The 14791-nt window shown below is 46.9% G+C and overlaps 1 protein-coding gene across 3 annotated transcripts in view; it reads left to right on the plus strand.

The window, feature by feature from the left end:
- Positions 1-14791, plus strand: part of SLC39A11 (solute carrier family 39 member 11) — a 329393-nt gene that overhangs the window by 178076 nt on the left and 136526 nt on the right. The window lies entirely within an intron of this gene.

The following is a 14791-nucleotide window of genomic DNA, read 5'->3' on the forward strand; positions in this document are numbered from 1 at the left end:
GTCTTCGCTGTCTGAGCTCTGAATCCACTTTAAGACACAAAGGAGGCGGAGGGGAATAAAAATTCCACCCTTATTGCCAGCGAAGTTTGGGCTAGAGGCTGCAGCTTTGATGTGCATCAGAGTGGGATTTGTGATGATGGACTGCAGAATTAGGCCGATTTACCCACCAGCTCACAGACCTACTAGGGGACCTTGCAGCACGGAGGCCTAACCCAGAAGTGGGACACCCTGGCACTCAGGGCAAGCAGGCGAGGCTGGGTGGACCTCCCCACATTCATCTCTCAAGAAACTCACTCTGTCTCCACGGGGAGGTGTGAAGTGTGGGACAAAAGACCAGGAATATTTAGGGGAAAGTCCCTCCCGAGGGAAACAGGAGTGGGGAAGAAACATCCCCTATCCCACCCAACAAGGGGTAGACCGGTCAGTTCCATGAAGAAGGCAGAGCCAGGAATAATGGCCGGGTGGCTAGTTGAAAGGAAGAATGTTGGGGTAGGTGGCTGAGCTAACCTATTCCTTTCCATAACATAGGATTTGAAAGAACCTACCTCATAGGGTTGCTTCTAGGATTAAAGAAGATAAATTCTCTAGGTAGCTACACATGTGGGGTCTTGGCAAGGTGCAGAATAGGCACTTAGTCAGTGATGGTTGAACCTGAATTGGGAAGGGAGAGGAGGTCATGAGGCAAGGTCCTCAGGTCATCTTGGGCTGCCATGTGTCATGGTGGGGTCGGTGATTACACAAGTCTTTGAAGGTGAGATTGTCCTTTTTCCAGGTTGTCCTCTACTGTCCCTGGAACTACTCTTCCCTCCTCTTTCTTCTTTTCTTTGTCCCCTGGTGGGGATGAGGTCAAAGTTGTGTCTTCTGTTCATAGGCACCTCTAATAGTATGCAGAAAAAGTCCACAGTGAGATTTGTCTAGTTCTACCCACTGCATAGTGTTTCCTGGAAATCCAGTTACGCTGAACTCAGGTTCGTCCATTGGTTTATCAGGCCCCTGCCAGTCCGGATGGGCCATACAAAGCTCAGAGTGTTGGGGGAGAAAACAGACAACCCTCACCAATGTCAAGGCAAACCATTGCATGGGCACCACGAGGGTACCTTCTCCATATGACACAGCATTCTGTCATGGTGGCCACTCTCTGGACCCTTCTTTTGAGTTAGTCAAGCTGACCAGTGATTTCCATGGTGATTTATATGTAGCTGGATTACCCACAACAGCGGCTGGGTGGACCCAGGTAATTAACTTCCTTGAGGAACAGAAAGGCTTTGGACTAATTCTCATGAGGGCCACTGATGACCAAGAGATATGAATCTTAAATAAATCTTAAAAATCCTGCTTTTAATAATCCGTATCAGGGGCTAGCAGAGTATAGCCTACAGGCCAAATGTGGCCTGCTACCTGTTTTTGTACTGGAACACAGACATACCAACTCATTTACATATTGTCTCTGGCCCACTTTGTGCTACAGCGACAAGAGTTGAGTAGTTTGCCAGAAAGACAGAATGACCCACAAAGTCTAAAATATTTATTATCTGGACCTTTACCAAAAAAGTTTGCCGACCCTCGAGATGTATGTCCATAAGATAGGCATTTGGATATATAACTGTTGGTCTGTCAGTGGATAGGATGCTGCAGAATGAGTCTTAACCTTAAATAAAATCATAAACTCTGAAAATACGAGCAAAATGTTCTGTGTAGATTATGTGGACACTTTTCTGGGAAAGAGCGCCATTGGCTTTCGTTATCCATTCCACAAATATTTAAGTACCTCTTTGGTGCTTGTCACTAGAGACAAAATTGTGAGCCAGATGGACTCAGGCACTCACGGTGCTCACAGACCCAAGAGGTGGTGGACCTGCACACAGACAGCAAGCAAGTGATGCCCTGGAAAATGACTAAATATCATGGAAATCAGGCTGCAGAAGAACCTCCCCCCACCCCCCACTCCCCACCCACCACAATACACATGTTCTTTCTAATATAGCATTTAAATTGAACCTGAAGAAGGAAGGGCTCAGAAACCACCCTGAAGATAACATTTATATCATGGAAGTCTCAGAACAATAAATATTGACCCTTCTAAGTTCAACCAACATTTAGCCATTTGTAAAGTACCTGTTTAGAATTCCTGCCCAGCTTGCTTTTATTACTCTCAACACCAAAGCTCATTGGAGGCCTGGAAGGTAACTGGTTGTGCCAGACTTTGAAATGATTTGGACAGTCCACACATCTCTTCTTCTAACAAGAAACAAATCTTGAGTATATATTCTTAGTTCTCTGGCTGCTGGAAATTCTGCATTGTTCACGTCTTGACCTCTAGCGGGTCATGGAAATTTGGTTGAGCACCATCGACATGGGAGAATATATTATGATCTGGAGTATGTTCACACTTGACTGCTACATGAAGTCATGTTTTAGAACTGTATGATCCACCTAAACATGTGCGTGCTCATCTCTACAGATACAGTATAAATATAAACAAGAGTGTCAGGATTTTTTTGAAGGTGGTCTCCTCTGGGTGGTGAAGGATTTTGTTTGTTTGTTTTCTTCTGCCCTTTATCAGTATATTCTGTATTTCCTGTAATGTATGGGGAGTTCTTATATTGTCAAAAAATATTTTGATACATTTAGAGGGAAAATAATGCTTTTCATTTTAGGGCACAAAGAGATGTCAATTCCTCTGGGCAAATGAATTTGCTCTTCGTGTGGTGGACGTTCTTATTTTATGAACAGTTGGAACGTGTTGTCCCTGAAACTCATCTTGGGGAATTTCTTGAGCTAGAACAGAGTTCAGTGAACACTGGGGATGGAAATAGCCCCTCTCTCCTACTCACCCTGGATGAGTGATCATCGTAGGCCAGCTGTGGCAGAGCATAGAATCAGCCCTGGAAGGGGCCCTGAAGTCGGCCTCGTTCTGCTCATTTACAGTTGGAAGAAGCCTAGACCTTTAGAGGTTGGGACTTGTGTAGGGTTATGTACAAATTGGAAAATTGGAGATAGAGTTGACCTGAGAGTGCTCTACCATGGTTTAACTCATTTAACTGGGCTTTCTAAAGAGAGCAGGAAACCTGGTGCAAATTTAATATAGACCAGTGTATCAAAGACATGGATGTCCAAGGACATGCATAAAGCTCCCCTATGGTAGTCTTCCCTACTCCTTCCTTTCCTCTCTCCCTCCTTCTCCCCTTCTAGCAGCTTAGCTTCTGAACTCCTTGACTATGTTGGGGACTCTCCCTTCCCTCCATCTTGGATGTCTTGGTGGAAGACAGAGCCTGGCTCTCAGGATAGAAGTTGGCCTTCCAGCCTCTCTTGTAGCTAGAGCTGACCATGACTTGGCCAGTTAGATGGAGCTGAAAGCAAAGTCATTCCAGCGGGAGCGGCCAGCATTCAGTGCCAGTGACCCGAGCTGGGGCATTTGGCGTCCAGCACTGAGGACAGAGGTGCTGCCACGCGGGTATGTAGTGGCATTTTGGTGGAGCAGGAGTCCTGGTCTCCCTTGGCTCTGTTGGGGTTCCAGGGTGGGTTCTGTGGCCTCCCTGGGGGGGTCCATGAGCCCCCCAGTACACTTCCGGTGATGGACTTGGCTTCTTTTGCCCTTCACCGAGGCCTGTGCCCGATAAACTCTCCCTGCTGAACGTAGACGTGGACTTAAATTCTCCCCAGCATCCAGGTAAAGTCTCAGCTCTCTGACCTTGTAACAAAGACAGAAAACAAACCATGAATCTTCCGACTTGTGCTTATTTTTTCCTGTCTTTGTTGTCTTCCAGCGATTACCCTGCGTTCCAGGGTCAACTGTTTGTATCCCGAAAAACAAGAAAATCCCCCAAACCAAGAAATGTTTATGCAATTTGAGTCTCACATGAACCTCTCTCCAGCACCGCGTTTTCCATTCAGTTACATAGCCTGTGGCAAAAGGAAGATTTCGTTTCCTCTTGTAGTTTGCAGACTACGGTGCTGTGTGTTTGCACAGTCCACGTGTGTGCTCTCTTGCTGGAGCCGCTGACAGTGCTCCTTGCTAGTGTCAGTTTGATTCCTGGGGACCAACTTCTGGGACAAGAGAGGAACTGGGAGATAGAAATAGCGGGAGGGTTTATGTAGACAGAGACCCTGCAGAGACCCTACAGAGACCCTGCATAGATCCTACGGAGACCCTGCGGAGACCCTGCATAGACCCTATAGACATAGAGACCCTGCAGAGACCCTACAGAGACCCTGCAGACAGCCTGCATAGACCCTATAGACATAGAGACCCTGCAGAGACCCTACAGAGACCCTGCAGAGACCCTACAGAGACCCTGCAGACACCCTGCAGAGACCCTGCATAGACCCTACAGAGACCCTGCATAGACCCTACAGAGACCCTGCAGAGACCCTGCATAGACCTTACAGAGACCTTGCAGAGACCCTACAGAGACCCTGCATAGACCCTACAGAGACCCTACAGAGACCCTGCATAGACCCTACAGAGACCCTACAGAGACCCTGCAGAGACCCTATAGACATAGAGACCCTGCATAGACCCTACAGAGACCCTACAGAGACCCTGCATAGACCCTACAGAGACCCTACAGAGACCCTGCAGAGACCCTATAGACATAGAGACCCTGCATAGACCCTACAGAGACCCTGCAGAGACCCTGCATAGACCTTACAGAGACCCTGCAGAGACCCTACAGAGACCCTGCATAGACCCTACAGAGACCCTACAGAGACCCTACAGAGACCCTGCAGAGACCCTATAGACATAGAGACCCTGCATAGACCCTACAGAGACCCTGCAGAGACCCTGCAGAGACCCTACAGAGACCCTGCGGAGACCCTGCAGAGACCCTACAGAGACCCTGCAGAGACCAAGGGAAGATGAGAGGATACCTTGGTTTTGGGGAATTGATTTTTCTCCCAATTCTTCTGCTGGTGGTTGTCTTTCCTTATGATGGTCCATATCCTCTTCAAAAAAAAAAAAGGATTTTCATTTGATAAGGAAATGATGGTCTCTATCAAGACAATACAATTACTTTTCACCTTCTTGTCTTAAATTCCTTTGCCTTCCCCACTGTGTGTTTGGCAGAATCCTATGTCTTCTTAGGTGCCCAGAGAGAACTAAGGATCAGGTGTATCCCTGTGTATGACCTCGAGATATCTAACTGGGTGGTAATATTTGGACTGATGTAAATTTAGAGACTGAGGAAGTACCTGGGTTAAGTAGTACTTACGTGGTCTCAAACATTAATTTTTCAAAATTTAGTCTATATCAGAATTGCCTTGGGGGTGAGGGAGGGAGAGGGCACACGGCAGATTCCTGGGCCCCTCTCTCACAGGTTCCAATCCAGTAACTCTAGGATGGGCTCCAGAGGGTGGGTTTTATAAGTTCTCACCATGACCCAGCAATGGATGGTCTTCACTCCACGCTTGAAGATACAGTGGTCTAGTCTGTTAATCTTTATTTTCAGAACCAGGGGGGATGGCAGAACAGCATTACCTCAAAGGGTAAAGTAAGCCAAGCGACTCTTAAGTTAATATTAACTAGTGGACGCAAGCCCGGAAATGGGTGCTGTTCTCCTGGATGCCTCCTCCCTGACCTGATCATTGACAACCACATAAGTTAAGGGCATAGCTCCCATCTTTCTGGAGTCGTCTGAGAGTCCTTTGCAAAGCTCTTATAAGCACTGGTGTTCTCCAGAATGCCCTTTCTCTCTCTCTCTGATGAGTGGGCTGGGACTTTTTTTTTTTTTTTTTGCAGCAAATGTCTTTTGCTGGTGGACTCCCCCAAACCTGTGATGATCTCTTTCCCATGGGGGCATTTGTGCTGAACACACACGTGCAGGGTGGACTAAGAGCTAGCAAGATGGCTCTGGAGCCTGCCTGGGATTTAGTTTTAGACCCTAGTCAATTCATCAGGAATGCGATCATGTTGATTAATTGGTTGGTTGTGCCTTCACAGTAGAAGTGCTGACCTGGTAGGTGGACGTTTTAATCTTATTGGATGTTTTGGCTCCCTTGCCTGAGAGTAGAAATTATTACCTTAGGTAGACATCTGGAACAGGCAGTGCTTTAGTGGGTGGTCTGCTTAATGGATGAGAGATCTTTCGCTAAGAGTAAACCCATCTCCTTCTGATGTATATTTAATTTTTACCAATTATGCAGATCTGTTTGGGTCTACATTGTCACTAAGCAGTGGCTTGCCCAATTGTAAGCGTCCTAGGTGAGGCCTGGATTACTTTCAGTGCCTGAGAACTATGGACTGAAAGGACAAGGCAATCGAACCAGCCTCCTTACCCGGGTAGCATTTGACCCTCTGATAATCCTGTAACTGGTGATCTTTCGAATGATAAATGGAGACATCTATTCTAGTTACAGAGATTGTAAATATGTTTTGCATCCTATTTCTGAAACTCCAGATGCTTCTCTGCCCAAAGATTAGTAACTAAGCCTAATAAATGCTTTGGTTATCTCTCTTGAAGTTTCCTTCATCTTTTCCTGCCCTGGATTATGCACGACCCATGCAGTGCCTCCTTGGACAGTTTTGCACGCAGTGAGTGGCTGCTTTCAGAGTAGAGTGCATCAGTGTGCACGGCGTCTCCCCCCCTAGAACTCAGACCCTGAATGGGGCACCAAGTAGGCCTGTCCAATAAAATACAGGTATCCAGTTAAGTTTGAATTCCAAGGAAAGAATGCTTTTTAGCATAAGTATATCCCAACTATTGCTTGGGATATACTTATACCAAAATAAAAGTTTCGTTTTATCCGAAACTCAGGTACAGCTGAGCACCCTGTCTTTTTATTTGCTAAATCTGGAAGCCCTCGCAAGGATCCTGTCCACACTAGATTTGTCTCACCATATATATAATGTTCACAGGACTGCTGTGTTGCTCACAAGAAGCCTAGGGTCGTTGGGTAGAAAGAAGACTAGGGAAGCAAGCTCTCACATCCCCTGCTTTTGAAAAATGTAGTGTTTTAATATTGAGAGAAAAAAGTAGCTTTTGGACTATTCCAGCTAGCAGCATAAATAAAACAGATGACCCCCCTCTCTCTCTCTTTTTTTTGAAGGCACTATGCTGACTTGAGCAATGTCAAAGAGGAACTTTTTAAAAATGGAGGCTAGGGGGCGCCTGGGTGGCTCAGTTAGTTAAGTAGCCGGCTCTTGGTTTTGGCGCAGGTCATGATCTCAGGGTCGAGGGATCGAGCCCCGCGTCGGTCTCTGCGCTCAGCGGGGAGTCTCCTTGAGGATTCTCTCTCTCAAGTAAATAAAAAATCTTTAAAAAATAAATCAAATAGAGGCTAGAGCCCCAAGTTGGCCAGGTGGGTACATCTGGCTGGTGTGTGAGGTCTGCTACTCTCACTGGCCATCCACAGGCAGAAGTGAATCACTGGAAAATTACCCACGGCTGCAAGGAGTTAGCTAATCATGTGTCATTAAAGAGGCCTCCTTTGGATAGAGGACCTTGCACAAAAGAGGAAAGAAATATGCCTGACACCCTGAAAAATGTTCAACCTCACCTGTAGCCAAAGAAATACAAACCAAGGGAAATGTCATTTCCTTCATAAAGGAGTACATTTATTTTTAAATGCGAAATACCCATGCTGACGAAGAAATGCCAGGACAAGAACTCGCAAACTCTGCCTCAAAGGAGTGTAAATGGCATGGCCTTTCTGGAAATTAATTAGCCAAATGTATCCCAGCCCTCTGATCAACACTGACTTCCACTTCTGGGAATTTTATTCAAATTTCTCGTTGTTTATACAGCTGAAAGGTTTTGCAGGGATATTTATAGAAATAAAATTAGAACTAGCCTAAATGCCCAACGGTATAAGAATGTAAATAATCATTTGTATTGCTTGAAATGGCTGTAAGAGTTTTCAGTCAGAGGGGGAATGCTTATGTTATGTTTAGCGAGAACAAAAAGCAGTCTATAGTCGTATAATATGATATCTCCGTTATGTAAAAACCATACAGAAAAGCACGGAAGGAAATGCACCAAACTCCAAACATATATATATTTTTAGGTGATGTGATTATGTGCGATTTAAATTTTCTTCTGTATGTTTTTAGGGTTTTCAAGGTTACTTTGATATGCACTTACATCTTTATAGTCAGAATGAGGTAACTGGCAGGAATATTGTATTCGGGACACCTGCCCAATGGTGGGGGGCGGGGGGTCAAATGGCTGGCCAGCCCTGCTTTGACTACTGAAGCCCATAAAACTTATGAAATGGGCAACATTTAAATGAATGGCGTGCTGTTGGCTTTCTGCCAGGACTTCACATTTGCTGCATTTATGCTGGCATTTCCAAGGGCTTCTGGAAGATCTAAGGGCACTCATGGGTGAGTAGCCTCATAGGGCTCAGGGAAGCTAAGGAACTTCTCCCCGGGGGAAGGCACCACAAGCATCCTCTTGGCTGCCCTGTTTGCATGGAGAGAGAGATTGCACTCCTTCGCCAGCCTCCAGCACTCAAACCTTCCCACTTCCTGACAGCTGAGTCGCGTCCCAAGTGCCCCATGGGTTCTAAAGACGGCATTTGAGGCAAAAAATGTCCAAGAGTCAAAATGACCCCCTCAAACATCCTTTTTCTTCCTTAAACCACCAAGACCTGCCCCTCCCCAGAATATCAAAAGCCAAGAATTAAATTTTCTTACCATTTTCAACAAACACCTCTCTCTTTCTCGGAGCTCGAAGCCCAAATCACTTTGAAAATATAGTGGAAGGGATCAAGGGAGCGATGGATACATGAAGGGAATTTTCATGCTGTATCTTCAAAGGCATGTACCTGCATTTGCATTTGTAAAATGCACCCGTGATACAGCTCCACTGTAGTTCAATTTTAGCAAACCAGTTGTTGGCCAACAATGAGTTATAATAAGCAAGCACATGGACAATTTAAGGATTGTTGCACAAAGATTCCCCGTCTGCAATAGGAACTTTCCCTCATGTGCTAGGATGTGTTTCCTGGGATAGGTCAATCCTATGCTCCCATGGTCTATATGAATCATGAAGCCATAAAACAATTAGTACCTGAGGTCAAGAAGATACTTCCCCTGGGTGGGTGCCCATTCTGGGCAGGAGGGAGCAAAAAGAGTATGTCTCCATGTGGCAAGACAGGGCACGGGCACTGCATCTTTTAGTATCTGGAAAAGAGTGACCATTCAAACTTGAATAGAAAGAAATGGTTTTGCAAATGATGGGCTCAGAACTAAGCTAAAGTCCCTCAAAGCATTAAAAACTCGAGTCACAGAGGCTGAGAAATGTAGAAAATATTTCTGTAGTTTTAAGTGAAACAAGTGGAATATGAAACTGTACGTTAAGATGTATAACGGATAGGAATTGCTAACATTCATTGTGCTTTTCATGTGCTGGGCACTGTGCCAGGCACTTGACCTTTATTTTAGTTCTCATAACAACCTTACTAAGAAGATGTGATTATTAAACCCATTTTAGTACAAAGGCACTGAGGCACAGAGCCAGCATTTCCCTGAAGCCTTATGGCTAATGATTTACAGAGCCACGATCCCCTGGTTGGCAGAGCCATGATCCCAGGGTTGGCAGAGCCATGATCCCATGGTTGACAGAGCCACATCCCGTGGTTGACAGAGCCACATCCTGTGGCAGGCAGTGTGATGCTGCATCTATTCTCACCATTTGCAATGACTGCAAATATGCAAAACATGAATGTGCATGAACTGGACAAGGTGTAAGAACAAATGACAGTCATTGTGGTAGGGATATTAAGGCCTTTTCTTTAATGGAGTTATGTTTATGGCTTTATAAAAGGGAAACAGTATGAGTGTGGATAGGTTTAGAGACAGAGTCTTTAGTTTTGGAAGTCTTTGTGCTGAAGTGTCATCTGCCAAGACTGGGAGAACCACCTGGCTCTTTCTGAAATTTCCATGGGGCTGTCAAGAAGGACCTCCATGGGCCTTGATTTCTTTACGTGCCAAGGCTGATGCTACCATCTGTCGAGTCATTATTTCATGTTCAAATTAAGCATTAATTACATAAAGGAGGTCATGCTAATCCCATAAATGATTAAAGAACAGGACCAAATTCTTAGCAAGCTTTGTCACACTCATGATGATAATTGAATTTCTTCCCCCAAATCATTCTGATTCTCTGGGAAACAAGAAGGAAGGAAAAATATAAGTAAATAGATCCTCTCTCCCTGCTTTGGATCAGTCTTTTGATCTTGCTTGTGCATATCTAGTACGTAATGAATATGTATCACTGACTACTCTCTGTTTTATATTTTGTAAGTGGGGGTTTAGAAAAAAGCTGTTTCTCCAGAGGTTTGAAGTTTTCTGTGCTTTGCAGATGAGGATTTGCCTATTTGTGCTAATTCAACCAGATCATTTCCATTGATGTCTTGGGGATATTTTTAAAGCTCTCATGGCTGGTGATCTGTTAATTAGTGTTGCCACATTCACTGGGGACTGAGGTTCCATCATTGGGCTGGTTACATCATCAGAGGGACAACATCCTGTGTCCCTGGGGGACTGGGCCCATGGGTTATGAAAACAAAGGTTAACATAGCGTTCATCTTGCATTATGTTCTCGGTCTGAGGTCCTTGAATCCATAAGGATTCAGAAATTCTTTCAAAATTGTATTTTTGTTGTTGTTGTTGGAGAGAGGATCATAGCTTCCACCGTACTTTCAAAAGCAGTTGCTGATACACAATGGTTTAGAGCCACTGATCTAGAGACTTCAGCACCTTTCGCTTCCCCGGGGAGGAAGTCAAACCCTGAGGAGGATGGGTCTTCCCCACGCAAGCGGGTTCGTGATGGTCCCCCAGCTTGTGCCCACGGCACCAGGGACAGCTTTGCCCTATAATACGATGTACTGGGATGAGACTCACATGCGCTGTTGTGCGAATGTCACATAAGTTCACCCTGTGATTCAGCAGGAAGAATGAGCCTTGGCCAGGTCTGTCTATTCCCCTGTGGTCCTCAAATGCAGCAACACCGTGCCTCCCCAGAAAAGATGAAATTGGGGGACGATAGGCCGAGCCCCAGCAGGAGTCCCTTTGTGTGGATTCTTAGATGCTGGAGCCTAAATTAAAAAAAAAAAAAAAAGAAGAAGAAGAAGAAGAAAAAGCGCTCTTTGGATAATGGTCAGCTTTGAAGTCTTTTCTTTTACCTTCCTGAAAGAACTGTAACCCTGTGTTCCGTGCTTGGTGTTAATAACTATTTTCTACTTACAGCTGCTTTACACTTGGAAATAGCAGAGCCAAGGGGTTAAGAAGCACTGTTTTTGTGCATCCTTTCCAGGTTTGTCTATGAGTGGGAATGACAATAGACAGGAGACCTCCACAGAGCCTTTCCCGCCTCTGGGGTCACGGGATGCAAGCTCACCAGACCCTCTCTGCACCCTGAACATTTCCACGCCAAACATCTGGGATTTCGAGCTCCTAAATGTCACGGCAGTGACAGCTCTCACGCCCTTCTTGGGGAGCAAAGGAGCAGATCGACACTCCACCGCCCACCCCAAGTCAACAGCGGGACTCTGGTTAAGAGGTCACCTCTGCAGGCAAAGACCTGGCTTGCCTCCTGAATCCATCTGGGACAGGTTGTATGACCTGGGACCAGTTAACTCCACCTCTCAGCTCTTCAGGTTCTTTATTTGTTAGAGGGAATGATCTCTGCTTTGTGGGGCCTTTGGAAGGATTGAGGAAAAGTTGTTAGAACCACCGATTAGTTGATGTCACTGACACCATTTTGCATTTCTCAACTGACATCGACTCTTCCATCTCTAAATGTCCTTCCTCTTTGCCAATCCTACTTCAGAAGTGCCCGAACCTTTTCCCTCCCAGCCAGTCTCACAGGGTCTTGTCACTGTGGCCCACACCAGGCTTGGCGGTTGCCTCCGTGAGGTGGTCACCCTTTGCCCACAGCACTGGTTGTTCTGCTTCTTGACACGCAGTGGTTGAACTCACCTTGCTGGGGGAGGCAAGAAGATTCATTGCTCAGGAGGCATCCGTACTCTCTGTAGTGATTTATTTGGACTAATTTTCGTCATTGCAGACTCATTAGAGGCTGTTACCGAATGGTGGCTTATTTACCTTGAACAAGCACGTCAGGTGTTCACACCCCCCCCCCCCCCCCCGCCGCCATGTCCCACTAGGGAAGGCACTTTCACACTCTGGGACCCCGAGGCGGAGCGTGCAGCTTTACCTCCATTAACAACTCTTTCTGCTTCTCGATCATTCGCCGCTGGAATTCCCTAACGGTGTCCCCATCCCTGTTGCTCTCTGTGCATTATTTGTAGGAGATTCAGAGTCCGATCCTTTTGTGACCCTGACAAAAATAAGCGCCTGCTTCAGAGATTGTCAGAGAGTGTACATTTCTGCCTTTGGATTTAAAGGAATTATTCATGTCTTCCCTGTCTGTTCTCTCTTAAATTGTAAAATCCCAGAGGGAGGAGTTGCCTCACCCCCACCACCCCATCAACGCCCATTGGAGGGCTGGGTCAGGTGTGTGTACTCAAAGGAAGCCCAGTGAACTGGTGGTATTTTCGGACTAGTCCAGGAGGAAGGCGAGTGCCCCCCCTCCCGCCCCCCACCACCATGTGGCTTAGTTCCTGGACAGCACTTGGGCCTGCTTTGCTTGCATCTTCAGTGTTCATGGACTTGAGGTCCCAGATGTTTACTCAGTTTTCTGCCCAGCCTCTGCAGCCTGAGTCGTCAAGTATTGTCAGCTTAAAAGTTGACACCCTCTGGGTGTTGAGAAACAGGTGTGCGTACGTGCACAAAGGCTGTGTGATCTGTGAGGTACCAAGTGACAGTCCTGTGCTTGTGTGTGTGTGTACATCATCACACACATGAACACACACGATGTGGAGACCACACAGTGAGTGTGTTTAGCTACACCTCATGCAGACAGCGTCTGGGACGTGTCGCTTTCCAGCAGAGACAGCAGCAGTCCCCGGAGACCGGTTATGTGTGCTGTGGCCGCTGACGCTTGGGGGCTGGTATTCCTGCATTTTGGAGGATCCACAGAAGGCCTCTTCTCCCTCCGGAGCCTGAGATTTGGCTGTTATGAGAGAGAACAGGTCAGGGCCTGGGGAAGCCTGAGTCTGCCTGCCTTTGGCACTTGCTTCCTCCTCAAGCTGACCTGCTGGATTTGAGTGAACAAACACAACATGATTTTCAAACGAAGTGTTTTGGCTTTGTTTTTTATTTTTATTTTGTTCCTGTTTTGGAAATAGAAAGCAATGTTCACTTAGGCGGGTTCATCCGAAAAGGGCATCAAAGACCCGACCAAGTTTATGTAGCGAGATTCTGGTCTTTAAGTGAAGCCCCTGAGAGGGTAAGATGAACGACCCCACCTTGCTTTACACCAAAGAAGTAAGGAGAGGCGCCGCCAGAGGCCCACGGTCATGGCCAAAAGGGTCCTTATGGTTGCCCATTGTCTCTTAATTTGACTTTGGGAAACATTTTCTGCAACTTTCAGCTTAGAGATGAGATTTCCTTTGCTTATGGAAAATTTACAGAGAAGGGAAGCAGAACCACTACAAAGAGTCCCTCCTACCCTTCAAGTTGATGACCACTGACCTCAGCAAGCGATGGCCTCCAGCACAGCCGAGTATCCTTCAAGCTTCTGCTGTTTCCTGAAGCCAGAGAAGCCACACTGTTTACTGTCCAAACCAGGACACTTTGAGCGTGAAAGGGGACACTCCTAGTCCCCCCGGGATGCATAAGCGAGCCCATCCTGGGAGGTATGGTCACCCTGCTCATGATGAGGAGCCTACAAACACGTTTGGGTGTCCTGTCCATGACCTCTGAGTTATGACTTGCAGGTCCTTGTGTTCACTCATGGTAGAGAGACTCTCCTTTGCATTCCTGCACCCACATGTCTGCGATTTGCTCAAGACTCTGCTCCTTCGGGACGCCGCTCCCACAGATGCATCCCATGCTGCGCACCACCACAGTCTGGGCGCTCTGCCGCAGACCCGGGCCATTTCCCTCTGTTAGGAATGTGCACATCTGACCCAGGAGACCATGGGTAGTTGGCATCACCTCTTGGCCTATGAAATGACACCCTTCAAATATATCCCCCAAGGGGAAGGTTTGAAAGGAAGGTTAGCTGGTTAGCTCATGAAATCCAGTGGCCGGGTACCATAGTCAGCCCATGAGCGCCAGAACGTCCTGCAGCACTCAGGCTGCCATTTGTCTGTCTGTCTGTCTGTGTGTGTGTGTCCCTCTGGCCGGCTGGCCTGCTGCATCATTTCCCGTCTCTGCGTACCTGTGTGCATCTGCTTCCTTCTATCATCTGTCAAGTTGCTTCCTTGTTCCCGTCCTGCGTGGGATGTCAGGCTGCCCGTACATGACCTTTTGGATTGAGAATCCGCACTTGAATCCCAGGGCCTGTCCCAACTCCAGTCCCCTTCCCCAGTCCCCTGGGAGGGAATCTGATTGGCTGGGCCTGGCATGTGGATGGGTTCCCATAAGGCAGCGTGACCAGGAGAGCAGGGTCACCTATGGTGTCATGCCAGAGGGAGAGAGAGAACGCGTGACAGCCAGTACGGTCCACACCTGCGCACTTAGCAGCAAAGCCCTTGCCTGGAGCCTCTCATTTAATCCTCGCATACCCCTGTGGGATAGGTGCCATTATTATCCCATTCTGTGACTCAGAAATCTAGGGCACAGAGAGTGTTAACAGCTCGTTTAATGCCATACCGCTCATAAGTGGACGAGTCAGCAGTGAGCCCGGCAGCCTGGCTCCCGAATCTGAGCTCCTAATCACCGCTCAATATTGTTTCTCCCTAATAAGCATTGCTAGGGCACCCCCAGTTTCATCTTTTT

This window comes from Eumetopias jubatus, unplaced genomic scaffold, assembly GCF_037043125.1.
Source record: "Eumetopias jubatus isolate StellerSeaLion01/CBP00866 unplaced genomic scaffold, mEumJub1_p1.0 scaffold_10, whole genome shotgun sequence".
In the NCBI taxonomy this organism is placed as follows: Eukaryota; Metazoa; Chordata; class Mammalia; order Carnivora; family Otariidae; genus Eumetopias; species Eumetopias jubatus.